Below are 17,367 nucleotides of genomic sequence, written 5' to 3'. Positions count from 1 at the left end.
AATCACCTTATAGAATTAATTGAGACGTCCGAAATCTTGATCTTTCAGCAAAACAACCATTTGTAGTAATAGTCCAGTCATTATTGTATAAAATGTTCAGTTTTGATAGAGTCCCTGAGTGTTCCTTAGACAGCATCAGCGATGGAAGAAATATGTGAGCAGTCATCGGTCACCATTCTCAGGAATCTGCGAGGTCTTCTTGATGTTTTGGGTAACTATAATAGCAGGACAGGGTCAGGTCACGCATCAGTTTCCCTTCTTTCTTTGGGCCTTGCTGCCTGAAGAGGAATTCACCTATCTCCTTTGCCTGTGAAAATATAAACAAACAGCCCCTCCCTTCGGGGTGTCAGCAATCTGGAAAAAGAATTATGATTAAGATTTTGTGTTCTTCATTTTTCTTTAAATGTGATTGCCTCCTTCTAAGGGGAGTCCATTAGCTTTATTCTGAAAAACAAAAACAAAAAACATAAATGTGTAAGTGGACCTGGATCCCAAAAGCGATTTCCATCGTCCTGGGACTCCTTAGGATCAGCTTTTTCTGTAGAAGTGAAAATGTGTTTATCTGCCCTCATTTTGTTACAAGCTTTTAGTAAGGAGAAAATCTTTTTGGTTAAAATGACCAAATGAAATTTATCACACATAAGATTCCTCTTCTCCCCCCTCTGTTTTAATAATGCAAATGTTAAATCACTGCTGGAAATCTCAGTTAACATGTTAGGTTTTAAACCAGTATAACTACTTAGATAAAGTTTATTGTTATGCAAATATTGGCTCTGGGCTCTCAGAGAATTTAGAGAGCTAATTAATTGTGAGAACTTCTTACCACACTCAGGATGATTTGAAATACTGAAAAAATTCTTAACAAATTTGTTCAGCTGTTCTTGAAGTAACTTTCCAAACAGACATTTTTCTTCTCTAAGTTTATCAATAAGGTTACAGGCTCTTTACACTGTATGATTTTACAATCTTGCAGTATTATGTCTTGGTTAACTTTTCTCATTCCTTCCAAGCTGGATTTAGGGGAACTTAATGGGTGGGTCTTAGGCCCTAAGAAAATGACTCCAAATTTAGAGTTTAAAAGCCTTTTCTCTCTAATTTCTAATTCCATGTGGGACACTGTTGTTTCCTCACAACAGCATTTTAAAAGACCCTTTGATTTAAAGGGTGGTCAGACTTCTCAAGTAGCCTTTTCTGATAGGTATAACTTTTAGATCTAGAAAGGCAAGGAGGCAAAAATTGGCTTAAGTGATCTTTCTTTATAAATCATGGTGTATCAGATTTTATCACTGCCTTGATTTTTAAAAAAAACATTTTATTAGGGGCTCATACAACTCTTATCACAATCCACACATATACGTACATCAATTGTATAAAGCACATCCGTACATTCTTTGCCCCAATCACTTTCAAAGCATTTGCTCTCCACTTAAGCCCTCTGCATCAGGTCCTCTTACTACCTTGATTTTTCCTTCAAAATCCTGATTAACAATTCCAGCAACAATCTGAACACTTTGAGAATTTAGATTAGACTTTCCTAATAAACATCCCATAGTTATTTTAGGTAGCAAACCCCAATTACCACTTTTAATTTTTTATTGAACTACAGCTTTTGGCTTTTCCTCACAACTCTGACTAACTCCAGTATTAATTTGAATTTTTTGAGTACTTAGGTTAAATCTTCCTGATAAAAACTGTATTATTTTTCAATGAAAGGCTCCTGCTTTTTAGAATCCAAGTGCTGTGAGGGCTTCTGAGCCTTTACTTGGTTCGTCAAACTTAACTGCCGCAAGGACAGAGGCTGGGCTTTTGCAACTTTGGCTTCGTGTGGTTTTCTGCTGTGAGGGTGGGTGATACCTGCAGTTTTTTGCCATTCAAAGATCCTTTTGCTGGGTTAGGCAGAGGCTTTGCCTTCTGAGCTCTGTTGGGCCGGACTTGGATCCAGCTCCTTCCTCTATTTTCCTGCCAGGAAACCTTTGCTAACGGCAACCCTTCCCTGTTGATCTTTGAGCGACATTGACTCGACCAACGAGTTCCTTTCCTACAGTGGGGGCAAAGTTGGGGTTCTTTAAAACCTGATCTGGATGACCCTGGTCCATGCTCTGTGGCCAGGCTGATTGGCCTGCGCTGCCTACACTCTTTGCATATGACCTGTCTTTCTGCAACGAAAGCATTTTTTGCTAGGTCTGGTGTAATTTACCAAGGTAGCTGCCACAAGGTTGGCCTTGTATTCATCTGTCTCTACATTCCTGCGTATCATGAGGTAATCTAACAGTGTGCTCTGTTCCCGGTAAGAACGCAAGGCATTTTTACAGTGTTTATTAAAGAAATCATAAGATAACTTATGTAGTAGGTCTCTTACTGTCTGGACAGTTTTTACACATTCAGAAATAAAGTCTTCCAGTCGGGACACAAAGTCAGCATAGGATTCATCCTTCTGCTGTCCAATAGCCGTGTAACTCAGCCTTCTCTCTGCTGATGGAATTATCTTTTCCCAGGCCCTTAGGCAAAACTTACACTATCTGTCCTATTTTCTGTTTAGCAAACTGTAGTTGAGACTCAACTGCGATATAATTCTCATCCCCTAGCAATTGATGAATTCCTATATTTATCCCATCCTCAGCATTCTTCAGAGCTTGAGAATGGGCTGTAAAATCCCAACACATATGATATTCTAAAAATTCTGAAGGGGTCTAGTAGGGGTCCAGCTCTCAGACTTTGCTAAAACCCTTATCATGCTAATTACATAATGTGAGTTTGGGCCAAAATCATTGACTGCCTGCTTGAGATCTTTTAGCAACTTAAACGGAAAGGCACTGTGAATTCCTTGTTGGTGTTTCCCCGCAAGGCTGTCTGCTAACAACTCTAACAGGATAAGACATTCTGAATTCTAAATCTCCTTCCTGAGCTATGCTCTTCTCTCCCTGTGATAGCAAAGGTGCCTTCCTACTCCCTACCTCTTTGCTCTAATTTTCTGTGCTGGTCTTTTTAATGGGTAGATCTTGAAGCTCCACTTTCCGAACTTCATTTTCTGGGTTAGCTCTCTTAGTTTGCATTTCTTCGGAGCTAATCTCTCTACCTCCAGCGCTGGCTTGATTACTTGTTTTACAATCTTACACACAATTCCAGCAGGGCAGCAGGTGCTTTTATTGTGATGTTTCCTCCTGGCTCAGGCTTAGTTTTCTCAGCTTTGTCTAAAATCTTCTCATCTGCCTCATAGCCATTCGGTCTGCCTCTCTCCAGATTTGAGTTTGCTTCTCCCTACTCAGATGCTCACATGCTTCTCACTTCTCTACTGGTCTTGATCCTTTGCTTCGCCTACCTTTGAAAGCAAGGGAGCTTCCTGGGATTGTTTAATAGCTTCACTTTGGATTTTGGAATTCTAGTGCTTTATCACCCTTAGACCTTCAGAGTCTGCAGTCCCCCGACGGCATAGAGGCTTTGGCGGTGAGGTTTCTTGTAGAATCAGAGGCCTTTGATAACACATCAATCCCTGCTTCTTCGGTTTTTTCCTAAAGTTTCATCTCCTAATTCACACACATTCACAGAGACTTTAGCTTGCTTTTCTAGATTTGGATAGACACACGACTTCTTACTAGACTGATAATCCTCTTTCTCTTCCTCCTGCCAAGGTTTTAAAACCATGTAAATTGACTCTACAGAGACCATGTTTTCATAGGGACATTCTCCCCATTTCTGTGAGCTTTCTATAAGTTCACAATGACTTCCTCCAAGGTCTCTAGATCAAAAGTTCCTTCCTCTGGGAACCATGGATTATACCTTTTTACTACTTTTAGAAAACATTGCATTTTTTTCTTCCTTAATTTTACACCCTCTTTTCAGTAAGTGGATGAGCATAGTACCCTAAGTTTCAGGTTTACTTTCACCTTGCCCCACTGTCCTCTTTAAAATACCCATTCACTATTTCCACTACTTATCTGCCAATCACCGCATCCTCACTTCACACGATTTTCCGATTCACTCTACATTCTGGTGGGGCCGTATAATTGTTACACGGGGTATAACTCAAAAGAATTCTTTACATACTGCCACGCTATGGGTGCCATTTATGGGGGGAAATGCCAGCTCCCCTACAACTAATCGCGGATTCAATAGGCACAATTGTACAGTTAATATATATAAAGATTATAATAAAGTCCTAGAGAGCATGAGAAATAAAAGAGATCAAAATAATGGAGTCAGACACATTTCATGGTAGCATGCTCACCTCAGCCCCGCTTGGTGGTCCACGTGGAGAGAGCAGAAAGGGAAGGAGGACAAGGGGACAGGGAACAGGGGGCGAGGACTGGCGGAGAGAGGGAGCCGACGAGAGGCCTGAGAGAGCTCTTTATTGCTAACCCAGGCTTATATATATTTTGGGGGGCCGTGCAAGCCCACTAATTACAGGTAAAGGCATACATCACAAGAAGGGGTTGCACTATAGGTTATACAGCAATGACAGGGGGACAATCTAGGGACAGACAAGCAATAGGAAGAGGAGGGATAGGGGGCACACATGGGACAAGAAGGGCAGATCCTAAATTCAGGATGGCAGCCTAACTTTGGATGTCACTGAGCAGGTTTGACCTCTTTTCTGGATCTCCATAGAAACCATTATCAGTAGGGTGTAAACCCCACCTACAGGGACCAGACTAATGGTAGACAACCATGAGGGAGAAGTAGCCCATTGTCCTTAACAGCAGAGAGTGGGGCCCCTCTTGTGGTGGGCCCAGACAGTAGTCTGGCCACTGACTGCCTTCAGGATGTCTTCAAGCATCTGACCTCCTGCCATATGCTGACAAGAAGCCTCTAATGTTTGGCATGTCTTTGGGGGAGACAAAGCTGGGGAAAGGTCTCTTTTTAATCCCACACACCCTTATAACCTATTTAACAAGTTAACATGAAATTATGTAAGTACCATGTGGAGTCTGACGGCCTTTCCCAGGGGGCCTTTTGCAAGGACTGCTTTCCCCCAGAGTACATGACACAATGTCCTGCCAACCTGGCTGTACATCTTCCAACAAGACAGATCGGTTTGTTCTCTGGCAGTCCATAGGACTTTCAATATTCTTCACCACAATTATGAAACTTGAGAGAGAGAGGACTATAGAGAGAGAAGTGAGCATAAACTCAGCAAAGAATGACTCTTTATAGGAAATATACCTGTTGGGATCTAAAGTTATTACTACTGCGTCACTGTTGATGTGTTGGAGATAGCTATACAGTAGGACCTGTGGGGAGAGAGGAAAATCTTGTTTACATTTCTGGCCTTCATTTGTGGACACTTTTTGAGCTCCATCTTGCATCCTATTCCACCAGGTCAGTCTTTTGTATCACCTAATTGGCCCCATACATTGCTTCACACCACACTGAGTCTACCGGGAACAAACCATGCTGTGCTGCTTTAGTGGAACTGGGTGCTGCCTCTCCTCCCACCCTTCTACTGAACTTCTTTCCGTGTTTGTTTGAAAGATGTTATCTGAGCAGACACCCTAAGGCAATCCATTGACCCAGCAATTGAAACTGTTCTCATGGAGAAGAAAGAAGTGTCTGTATCTTATTTAAGACCAACCTCAACAGGGCTGCAACCTTAGTTCATCACTTTACTATCTACCATTCCACCATGTGCTTTGAACATACCTGACAGTGTTTGGGCCCAGGAACAGATAGACATGTTTCTTCTCTAACCCATGCTGGGCCTGTGCTCTTGCAATTTTCTTTACCCAAAGATGCGCTTACAGTCTCTCCGTTGACACTTACTTACTTTGGGTGGAAAAAGCATCACCAAACATATACCCAGTCACCATTTCTACATGCACAGTTTGGAGGCATCATTACATATGTCACACGTGTCTTCATTTGGTCTCTACTCATGTTCCATCCCCATTAATTTAGGCTCCCTGCCCCTTAACGTTCTCATCTGTACCTTATGTTCACTGCTGCGAGTTCACAGTCCTGTACAGAGTGCTGTGCTCAAAGCAAACCTTCCTTATTACTTGGACTGATGTTGTTTTACTTTAACAATGACTTCCTGGGGTAGTTGGAGCTCAAACTCTAGATGTGATTTCTAGGCATTCAACTCAGGGTTCCCCAGTTTTTAGGGAGAGTCTATCTAGATTCCATTTGAGATTGAAGTTCTGTACCATGTTTTTCCTCTCTTTGATCAAAGTCTACCTATTATGCCCTTGATAAAAACTTTCAATATTTGTAGCTCCTGGGTTAAAATCAACATCTGTTCCTAAGTGTGCTTTAAATTCAAATTTGTAGGTAAGCCAGAATGGCTCTTGCATAGCCTGCCTTCAGTGCAAGACAAGAGCCATGCTGGTGCTGCGCCTCACACATCGGGCTGCTAACTGGCTGTTCAAACCCACCAACCACTACTAGGGGGGAAAGTGAGACTGTCTGCTTCCATACAGACTTGTCTTACAGTCTTAGAAACTCTATATCTGGTCTCTATGAACCAGAATAGATTTGATAGCAATGGATAGTGCAGGAAGAGGCTTGACAGTTTTTCCATAACTCAAAAGCTACCTGTGGAACAAAGAATTTGTTGCTAGTCAGAGTTGATTCAATTGCTTCAAAATGAGGTAAACTCATGTAACATTACAGGGTAAGTAAGGGCTGTCCATAAGTCAGATGCTTATAATGTGGAGGGCTTACTGTAATAATAGCCCACCCCATTCATTTCAGAGGGCTTCATGGTAATGACGATAGTAGTTTCTTTCCTCCTCTGCTGTTATAAGTGAACAGAGACTAGATTTTATATTTCGGGTTGCCATTCCAGGAAGGTTACAATTCTTATGAATTATGAAGGGTTCATGAGGGAGGGGGGAGTGGAGGGGAGGAATGAGGAGCTGATATTAAGGGCTCAAGTAGAAAGCAAATGTTTTGAGAATGATGATGGCTACAAACGTGCTTGACACAATGAATGTATGTATGGATTGTGATAAAAATTGTATGAGCCCCCAGTAAAATGATTTAAAATAAATATATAATCGGGGGAAAAAATCTTTCCCAAGAAACCTCCCTACCCCTTTCCAAGTCTTCTTATCACCTCTCCTTAAGCTTCAACTCTCTCCCGTGATACACCAAACACACCTGGGATGATGTTCTTTCTTTTGGACCTTATGTGTCTGTGTATTTGGCATTTACATCTTATCATCTCCCAGGTCAAAGACAGTATTGTGTGGTAAAGTTATTTTTCTACCTCTAGACTCTAGCTTCAAGGAGAGTTGGTGGCATTAGCATTAGACTGTTAATCACAAGGTCAGTGGTTCAAACCCACCAGCCACTGTGCAGAAGATAAATGAGGTTGTCTGCTTCCGTAAAGGTTTACAACGCCTCAGACAGTCTATAAAGGATGTCCAAGAGTTGGAATTGATTCTGTGGCATTGGGTTTGGATTTGGGGTTTAGACTCTAGTTTTCTAATTTCTAGAGGTCTGAGGTGATCTGTTTCTCATCTTTGAACACACTCCCCACCCGTCCTACCACTGTCCTGTCCCAGTAGGTGCTAAAATATCTATTGATCTGAATTGCATTTATTTTACCTTATGTCAGAAGTCATTTGAAGAAATAAATTTCATGGGGCTGCCATATAAAATATAGCCCACTCCATTAAATATGACTTTAAGATAAACAATAGAGTCCTTTTTGGTATTTACCAAACATTGCTTGGGTTTTACTTGTACTAAAGCTTGTTCTTTACTTGAAACTCAAATTTAATTGGATGGCTCATGAAAAAGATCACTGAGAATATGGGTGCTGTAGATCACTGAGAATATGGGGTGAAGAAACTACATGGTGCCCGGCTAGCAGAAAACTATAGCATCTGGGGTCTTAAAGGCTTGTGTTAAAACAAGCAGCCATCTAAGTGAGGCATCTCCTAGGTCCACATGGAAGCACACCAGCCTGTATGATTCAAGGATTGTAAGTAATAAAATCCAAAGAGGGACTGATATCAGAGCTTAAATTGTGAACACTTGGTCTGCAGAAGGCTATAGATGACAGTGGAATCCCAGAATCCATTTCCAGGGTCCACATGGATTAAACTTCGAATCCCTTTCAACCATAGTTAAGAGATGTGAATTGCCTTGCTGTCAGACAGAGAGCATTGTAAAATGGATTAGGGCAGACGTAATTAGGTTAAAATGTAATACCTTTCATTTGATCTCTCTCTTGATTCATTTTACATTTGTTCTACTTCTAATGTTTTCAACTGTCTTTTCAATTGAGGTTTTTCTTGGTTTTACTTTGTTATTGTTGGGAGGGTTTGGGGTTATGTTTTTTTGTATACCTACAAAAGCCAGTAGGTATAGAGACAGCAACTGTATTAATGGTGTCTAGGGGTTATGGCAGGTGGGGAGGGGGAGAGGAAATGGGAAGCTCGTAACAATGAGGTCAGGAGAGAAGAAAATATTCTAAAATCGACGGTGGTGGTGATTGTACAACCCCTCTTCATGCGACTCGAGGACTGAGTGGTATGATCTGTGAACTGACGTCACTAAAATGGAAAGCATTTTAATGGGCAGTCTGTATTTCTTACCTGGTATTCCTAACTGGGAAACAGTTTGCAAAAGGCAGGGCGTGGGGAATCAACCACCTTCACTGGAGGGATGCGAGAGGGACACCTCTCTAAAAGTCATTCCAGTGTTTTCCACACTGTGAGGATGTCCCTGGCTTCCCTAGCTCACGACCAGCACGCAGCTCTTCGGGAGTGGGTTCCTCACACGTCTGGAAGGCACCGCGCTGCCCTAGAGAAGCCCCTGTGTGTCTGTCTCCCACTTGCTCCTTGGTCACACCTTCTCCGAGCCAGGCCACGGAACCACATGGGAGAAAAGGCCCAGGGTGGTCAGATTTTCTAGAAAATAACACTAGACTAACACAGGGATGGATCAAGCCACTAATGCCCCCCCTCCCCTCCAACCCCTCTTATTTTGAATAACCATTTGCATATTTTATATAACCTTCTCATTTGGGCGTATACTTTAGACAAACAAAGCCACTTCCTCTCATTAAAGTTCCATCTTTTTCTTTAAGATGATACCCCTTTTAGTTTCCTCAACCTTAAACCTCTCACCTTCCCAGGATATGTTCTCTGCTGCTTCACACCTTCATGCACCCCAGAGAAAGAGCAAGAAAGGTTTATCTCACTAAATCAGCTGTTCTAAAAAAAAGAAATGCTCTCACTGTTTCCCAGGAAGGTGAGAAACAGACACACAAAACTGAATGAACAGCCATTGTGATCCCTTCTTCCTGCCTGGGAGTCAAACAATACACATGGTGAGTGTTTGCAGGCCTCGCTGAGGAGGGGACTGCTTCCTGTTTCCCGGAAAGCAATCTTCCAGTCAAGGAACTTCCCACAGAGTGGATGTGGGCAGGTCAACACATGCACTCAAACAAAGCGCCCAGTGTGTAGCGGGGGAACACACCACACTTGTATGAGGCCAGGCTGCATCTTTACCTTTATGGAAACAAACAAGTAAACTACGGATTAGACGCTTCTGTGGGCACTTCGCCTCTATCCTCTCTTCTTTCATCTTTCCAGTGGGGGCTCTGCCTCGACTTCCTCCTCTGTGTCCTTGGCCCAGGAGACTCTGGATTCTGCAATTAACCATCCCACTGCAGCTGTTCTTTCACAGGCTGCTGGAAACTAGGATCGTTTGTATACTTTCTCATATGGACAGGGACACTTATATGTGCTAAAATTCTATCAACTTTGCCATGTTATCCGTTGTTCAGGGGACAATTCAGAGGGAGGCATTCATTACATTCACCATGACCAGCGACCCTGCCCAACCCCTCTTTCCAAAGCTTTGTGATCATCCCAGGCAGGAACTCCAGGACCAGAAACGCCCCATTCTTCCTTCTCCACCAGACCAAACAAGGATATATTTTTCAAGTGGAAGGAGATGCTACTAATAATTACACAAAGACAACAGGCATAAAGGTAGACCATCCTATTATGAAGCACCTATCTGATGAATCAAAGGAGCCCTGGTGGTGTACTGGATATGTGCGGGGCTCTGATCCACAATGCTAGCAGTTCGACCCCACTAGCCACTCTGAGGGAGAGAAAGACAGGGCTTTCTCCTTCCATAGAGAAGTTTCTTTTGATCTGAAAAATCTGGTCCCCTCTCCCCAGCATCTTTCTTGACCACACTTGAGAGACCACGACGCGTCTCTTTGCAAGGGTTGCCTCTGCCGCACTCCTTGACACTATCGTTCTCTGTTCAGAGGCTAACATGGATCTTTGCCGTTCCCATTTTCTCCAGGCACGAAACACTTCCCAGTCTGACTCCTTGAGCTCCAGCTCCCTGCCCCTTGTCTGTCTTCTCTGTCCAGCACCTCCTTCATCTCCATGACTTCAGTGGCCAATTACATATCTCCTGCCGTAACTTGCAAGTATAGGAGGGTTAAAGAGCATGGAAAATTCCCATTAACTTTTCATCCATCCCGCCCCACCGCCCCCAGCCCCGATTCCTACTTACCCCATCACCATGTAAAGTTCGAGATGAAATAGTGAGGGTTGTGAATGGTCCCTTTATGAGAGAAGGGTGAGGTCCCTAGTTTATGGTCCCTAGTTTATGAGAGAAGGGTGAGGATTGGAAGGGCCAATGAGCTTGGCCCCGAGGGTTCAATCATCAAGTATGTGTCGCACCAGGAGCCAGGTAAGTGCTAAAGGTGTGTCCCACGGCCTGGGCAATCTCAGGGCCTCAAGGCTAGAACTTCTTAGACTCCTGTTCACTCTTGGGCTATGCTGTTAGCATCTTTGCTGCAAAGCTCAGCTCCGTTCCGAAGGCCTGCTCCCACAGCCTACATACAGCAGCCTCTCTTCTTGAGCTGTTATCGGAAGACAGTGCAGTTCCCAAGGATTTTTCCTGACACTTGGCAACCGGCATGTATGTCCCTATCCCTGTGCCCTGAGCTAGGTTTCCAATGGGGAGCGGCGGCGGCTGTTGGTGAGGTGGGGCAGGGAGGAGCAAGCCAGGCAGAGCTCAGCTCACCATGAAAAAGAGCGGGTGACTGAGAGCCTGGACTTAGTGCGTACCCCATCGTCCCAGCAAACGAGTTCCAAGATTAAGTTATTCCGAATTTCAAGTCTGAGCTGTGACCTATTAAACCTCAAGCACGGGACTCTTCGGCGCTCCTTGTCTTCGGAGCTCTGGCCACCTCCCCTGTTGTTCAATGACCAAGTGGCTGATATCATTCTTTCTCCCAGCCATCATGAAAGGCAAGGGGGAAACGGCGAGCAAGTGAGCGAAAACGAGCATGAGACAGAGAAACGGGGCGAAGTGAGGGTGCTTTCTGGGCTTAGAGAAGGTTCTTAGAGAAGCTAGATGGGCCAGCAGCAGGAGCACAGATCTCAGGAGCCTCTGACGTCAGAAATGAACGCTCCTCTTTGCCCACGCCGGGGAGCAGAGGGCACGCACGTGTGCAGTGACGTGTCTAAGTCGCATGAGCACCTCAAGGCTATTAGGCGGAATGAGCAGAAGTAATTTAGAGCCAAGAAACTGCTGCTCTGCCTCTTTCTCCATGAAGGGTGTATTACTGGTTATTGATCAGAATCTATCGAACTAGTGACTCATTCCATCAGCGCCTGTCAGTATAGCTATAGGAGATGGCAGAGGGTTAGAAGTGACTTAGGAACTTCTCTTTGCTAAACTAAACTTCCTGGAGATGTATTCTCTAGAGAAACACGGGAAAGTTGGCCAAGACAGATGGAAAACACAAAAGAGAATAAACAGCCCCATAGAGCCATAACAAGAAAAATTGCTTCGTGGACTGCCTCATTCTCTTTTCCGAGAAATCCCAAGGTTGATGGCATGGCAGGTGAGTGCTCGGCGGCTACCTGGTTTGACCCTGCCCAGTGACTCTGGGGAGAAACCCCTAGCAATGTGCTCCCATGGAGAGTAGTTTGGAAAACCCTCGGGGGTAGTTCTGGATTAAGAGGTGGTTGTGCAAATAGAACAAGGAACCACTTCCGGGTTCACCATCAAGCAAGGTGTGTTGTATCAGGGTTGTATATTTTTACTAGACGTACGCAATTTGTGTGAGGAGCAAGTCATCTCAGAAGTTGGATGACACAAAGAAGCATGTGGCATCAAGATTGGAGGAAGGCTTCGATACACACGCGACAACCTGTGGTGTGCAGATGGCACAGGCCTTGCTTGCTGAAAGTGAGGAGGACGTGAAACACTTGCTGATGAAGATCAAGGATGGGCGCCTTCCGTATGGATTACAACTCAATGTAGAGACCAAAATCCTCACAACTGGACCAATAGGTGACATCATGCTAAAGGGAGAAAAGATTGAAGTTCTCAAGGCTCCGTCTTGCTCAGATCCACAACCCATGCTCATGGAAGCAGCAGACAAAGAGATCACACAAGGCATTCCACTGGGTAAAAGCAAGCATGTTACTTTGAGGACTAAGGTGCCCCTGACCCAAGCCATGGTACTTTCAATGCTTGTGAAAGCTGGACCTTCAGGATGTATTTCGATAATGGTGCTAGCAAAGAATATCTTCCAACACCATGGTCTTGGAAGAAGTCCAGCCAGAATGCTCCTTAGAAGCAAAGATGGCGAGACTTTGTCTCATGCACTTTGGATATACAATCAGGAGAGACTAGTCCCTGGAGAAAGGCATCAGGCTTGCTTGGTACAGTGGAAAGGCAGAGGTAAAGAGGAAGATTCTCGACAAGATGGATTCACAGTGGCTGCAGCCATGGGCTCAAGCATAAGCGCAAACATGAGGATGACACAAGACCCGGCGGGGTTTTGCTCGGTTGTATGTAGGGGTCACTATGAGTCAGAATCAACTTGAAGGCACCGTACGCCACATAAGTCAGTTCTACCCTGTCGCATGGGGTCACTACATGCCAGAATCAACGTGTTGGCCCTCAACAACAGCAGTGCCGTACCGGGCATTGTTGTATATCTTTCAGGAGAGCGATCATTTGGAAGATAGCTAAAAGGAGAGAGTCCGCTTGTGAACGTTCAGGATATCATTGCAGGTACTTTGGCTATGGGTCTCCAATCAAGAAAGGGCTTCCTGGCTCCAGCCGTGCTGCTATTTAGAATGGCGAGCTGTCCAGACAGAAGAGAAGTGTTCTCTGTCGCCTCAGCAAAGCTGGGGCTTCTGCTACAATTGAGTGGTAAGCACTTAGGGAACTTCCAAGTCCACATACGGGCATAATCAGAACGAACTCTTCAGGGTGGCTCCCTGACCTGACTCCACAGCCCTGAGGATAGAGACACGCAGGACGAGGCACCAGCAGTGAGCTTGAACCTGGGCGTGGTAAGCACGCAGCAAAGCAAGAGGGTGAGAGCAGAGGGGGTGGAACGAATTCTATCTTTCTTGCCAGTCACAGAGCCTGGGGGATGGGCAATAAATACTCTTTGATTGACAATGCCTCAAGAGGATGTCCTTCAGGATTAGATGCAATCGTAGTTACATAATTTCATGTCAACTTGAAGATATATAAAGGTGTAGGGGTGGTATTCAATCTGTGTCAGGTCATGGCTTGATGGTGACTCCTTGTGGGTGTAGCCTTCTCCTAAGGAGGGTCCTGGGAACCTCCTCTCTTTCTTTCTCTCTGCCTTCACCTTCATCCTGGCTGACCCTGATGGTGGCCAGAGCTCTGAAGATGCATCCATCACCACTGGAGCCACAAGATTTTGCACACACACACACACACACACACCCCAGCCTGTGATCTTCCTGCATTCTGCATCATTGCTTGTGACGACGTGAGTCTGGAGAGGGACTTGTGGGCTAGTATTGGACTATGGGCTTGAGTTGGAATGGCTGGGATGTTTTCCTGATATATATGAATGTTTTTATAGTCAACCTGGCCTAACACAGATGCCCCGGCCCTGGCCAACACTTAAGCCAGAAGGAATTCCATCTAGGTACAGACATTCCACTTCCCTAACCCGTCCCTGACTCCGTGGGCTCCTTCGCTGGCAGAAGTGCCCGCCACATCGGGTGCCCTACCCCATTTGCAGTTTTCTCTTCCTGACTATGGCTCCGTTTTCTCCTTTCTTTTCTCTCTCCTTCTTTCCCTTCCCTCCTTTTTAGTCCTTTCTTCTACTTCCCTTCCCCTGCTTTCTTCTTTCTCGTTTTTTCCTTTTTTCTTAGTTTTATCTTCATTATTCTCTTGCTTCCATCTCCCCCTCTCTAGTTTTGCTTATTAAATTTTCTTCTTGTTTTCCCCTCTTCCCTTATTTTATTTTCCTTTTTAGTTATTAATTTATTATCAGAATTATTGCTGTAGTTTGCTTGTTTTCCCACCCCCCACCCCAACCCCCACTTTCATTTCCTCTATCTTTTTTACTTTGGCTTATTTTTTGCTCGATCCTCCCAACAAGAGATAGCAATCAGTCCCACAAGCCAGCCACCCCTTCATTAAATTCAAAATAAAGAGTTAAAGAGCATAAAAAAGGAGACTGATCGACAATTGTAATGAATTTTTAAAAAATTATGTTGGGCAATCTTTGTTGTCTAATCACAAACTTTGTGATTACTTTCCCTCACTATGAAATGTCTATGGAAGTTACATTTAGTTCATAGAGTCTGATGATGTGGAAGTGGTTTATGAGCTGTGTAACACAGATGACTAGCAACTGTAGAACTAAGAAGAAAAAGAAAGGAGGCGATAACTTTTGGAACAAAGTTATGTTTTAAGAAAGACTGTGTAATTTTTGGCAGCCAGTACATGAATAAGAGCATACCTTTTGAAAAAATGAAGAATTTCGAGACAAAAACGGCAGAGCATGATACCTTGGTCCTTCCTGGTAAGGGGGGCCCTGTGTGACTCCCTGCAGCCTTCTGTGACTCCAAATGTAGTTTGGGTGGACGGACAGCCCCACCGGCTCTCCCGCTTCCATAGAATGAAGAAGTGAAGTCGACTTTTAGAGGATAGGGACACTGTAAAGTTGGAATGACTCTATGGCAGTGAGTTGGGTTTTTTGTTGCTTTTTTTTAAACTCCAGAGTAAAGTAGGTGCCCAAAGTAGAACAGTGAAGAAAATATTATTTCAGTCTCATTACGTGTTTTTAAGATGATGTTCTTCAATCACCTCATGTTTCTCAGTCATATCATGTATCTTCAAAGAAAAATTGGGAAATTTAATGCACCCATATACATGGGTACACACACATCCATATGCTTTCCCACACACACGTTATTGGAGACAAGTCTACAGGATCCTAACCTACTCATCCATTGCCATGGAGTCAATTCTGACTCATAGTGACCCTACAGGACAGTGGAGGTTGGAATTTTCCAGGCTGCAAATCTTTACCTAAGAGAAGGTTCATGCTTTTCCCCTGCAGAATGGTTGGTGGGTTTAAACCACCCAAATTTGGTTAGCACTTAACTTCTGTGCTACAGGGTTCTTCTACTGGCGGTGTCGTTAGGTGCCATCAAGTTGATTTCAATGTATAGCGGTCCCACGTAAAACAGAACAAGACACTGCCTGCCTCTGGCCATCCTCACCTTTGTTGCTACGTTTTAGCCCATTATTGCAGCCACCGGGTCAAAGTCTCCGGGAGGGTCTTTCTCTTTTTCACTGGACCTCTACTTTACCAAGTATGATGTCTGGGGTAGTTACATAATCTGGTGTTAATTTGAAAAGTGGATAAGCATGAAGGAGGGAGAAAATGGGTGAGCCAGTTGGCCACAGTGCCAGCTCTTCCCGCTTTGCCTCAGTGACTTGACTTACAGAGGGACTCTAGAGTTCACGACCCGGCCCAGGTACAGACAGCACAGTGTGCACTGTCTGTAGAGAAGAATCATAACCATAAAATGGACTAGAAGTTAGCCTACCTTTTATTATTATCATGCTGAAGACTCTCAACGAGTGGCAGTCAGATATTACCTCCTTGCCAGAGAAATAATCTAGCCCCACTCTTCTCCTTTGGAACTCAACTACTGGGCCCTTTTCCCGCAGGAGCAAAAACCCTTCTATCTCCAGGAAAGAGGGCAATGAGTTTGGTTGTTGCTTTATCTGTAGTGGGATGGTTTAAAGATACTCGAAGAACCACTCTAAAGCCAGCATCGCCCATGTATTTTTGCTCTCTTCCTTCGTGTCTCTGTAGATACCTTGCTGTTGTTAGGTGCCGTGGCTCAGTCCCGGAACCCTGGTGCAAAGGAGAAGTGCTTTTGGAAGCAGGTCCTCAGGACTATCTCCCAAGGCCCCTCAGGTGGGTTGGAACTGCCAACCTTGAAGCTAGTCGTCAGGATCTTAGCAGTTTGTACCATCCAGGGAGAGATACCCCTAGGGGGTCTTTTGTTCCCTATCACATCTCCAGAAAAAGTACCTCGAACAGGCGAAGAGAGCGGCACAGCTAGGAGGGTTTGCTTCACCCTGCTCCAACACAGCCAACATGTCAACTCAAGGTCTCCTGCAGACTTTCCTATGCAACCTGCAACATGGAGCTACAACAGAGGAGTCACTAACCACTCTCCTGCCAGAAGACAGGCCTTCTAGCCTTTCGGTTCACAAGCCTGTTTCTTACACTCAGTGACCACCCACCCCACCAGCTCCACACGACCAAATGGAGAGTGCCTCTTGCTAGCGAAAGAGCTATTGCTGTGTCTATTTTTCCCTTTATAAAAACAATGAACTTGAATAGACAGTGAATAAAAAAACAACCACCCATCTTTATGTGACTTGCATTTGAGAGCAATCAAAGACCACAGCCACCATGTTGGATTATGAGATAATCAAGGTAATCTCATATCCCCCCCCACCCCCACCAAATCTAAGATTCTGCCGCTAAGTATGGCTGGCACCTGTCTCTCAAAGCATCTTCAAATCTCTAGTCCCTGAAGGGATGGCATGACCAGGAGGCCTGGTAAGCATGGGCTTACTTGAGCTCCCTTGCTAGAGCCACCCAGGGTCCTCACTCTACCAACCCATCCCCTCCACCTACTTTGTTTTCTTCCCTCCTCCACCCCCCCCCCCCCCCGACCATGCTGCTTCTCCTATTGGATCACCCTCCCCTGGTTGGCGAGGCTGAGCAGAGGCTGTTACAGAGCCCGGGACGTGTGCCAGGGGCCCAGCCAACTGGAGATGTCCTCCTCACTGGGACTCTGTTAGGACACGCGATCGTTTCCATGCGTATTGAGAACAAAGCCGAGGCTCTTGGCGAAGAACAGACCTGGGGCTGGGTCACAGCTGGACTCTCTTCTTTAGTCAGGGTGTCACTAGGCCAGGGGCACAGTGTACAGACCGTTCCAGGGGACATGTCAGTGGTGGTAACACCACATACCTATGTGTGAAGTTTTATGTAGGCTTCAGTTGACATTTATAGTTTTTACAGTAGAAGCACCCTTGAGGTTAGTTATTACAACATAGCATTTTCCT

Source organism: Tenrec ecaudatus, chromosome 7 (genome assembly GCF_050624435.1).
Source record: "Tenrec ecaudatus isolate mTenEca1 chromosome 7, mTenEca1.hap1, whole genome shotgun sequence".
Classification (NCBI taxonomy): Eukaryota; Metazoa; Chordata; class Mammalia; order Afrosoricida; family Tenrecidae; genus Tenrec; species Tenrec ecaudatus.
The sequence above is the reverse complement of the archived record's forward strand: the minus strand, read 5'-3'. Positions refer to the sequence as shown.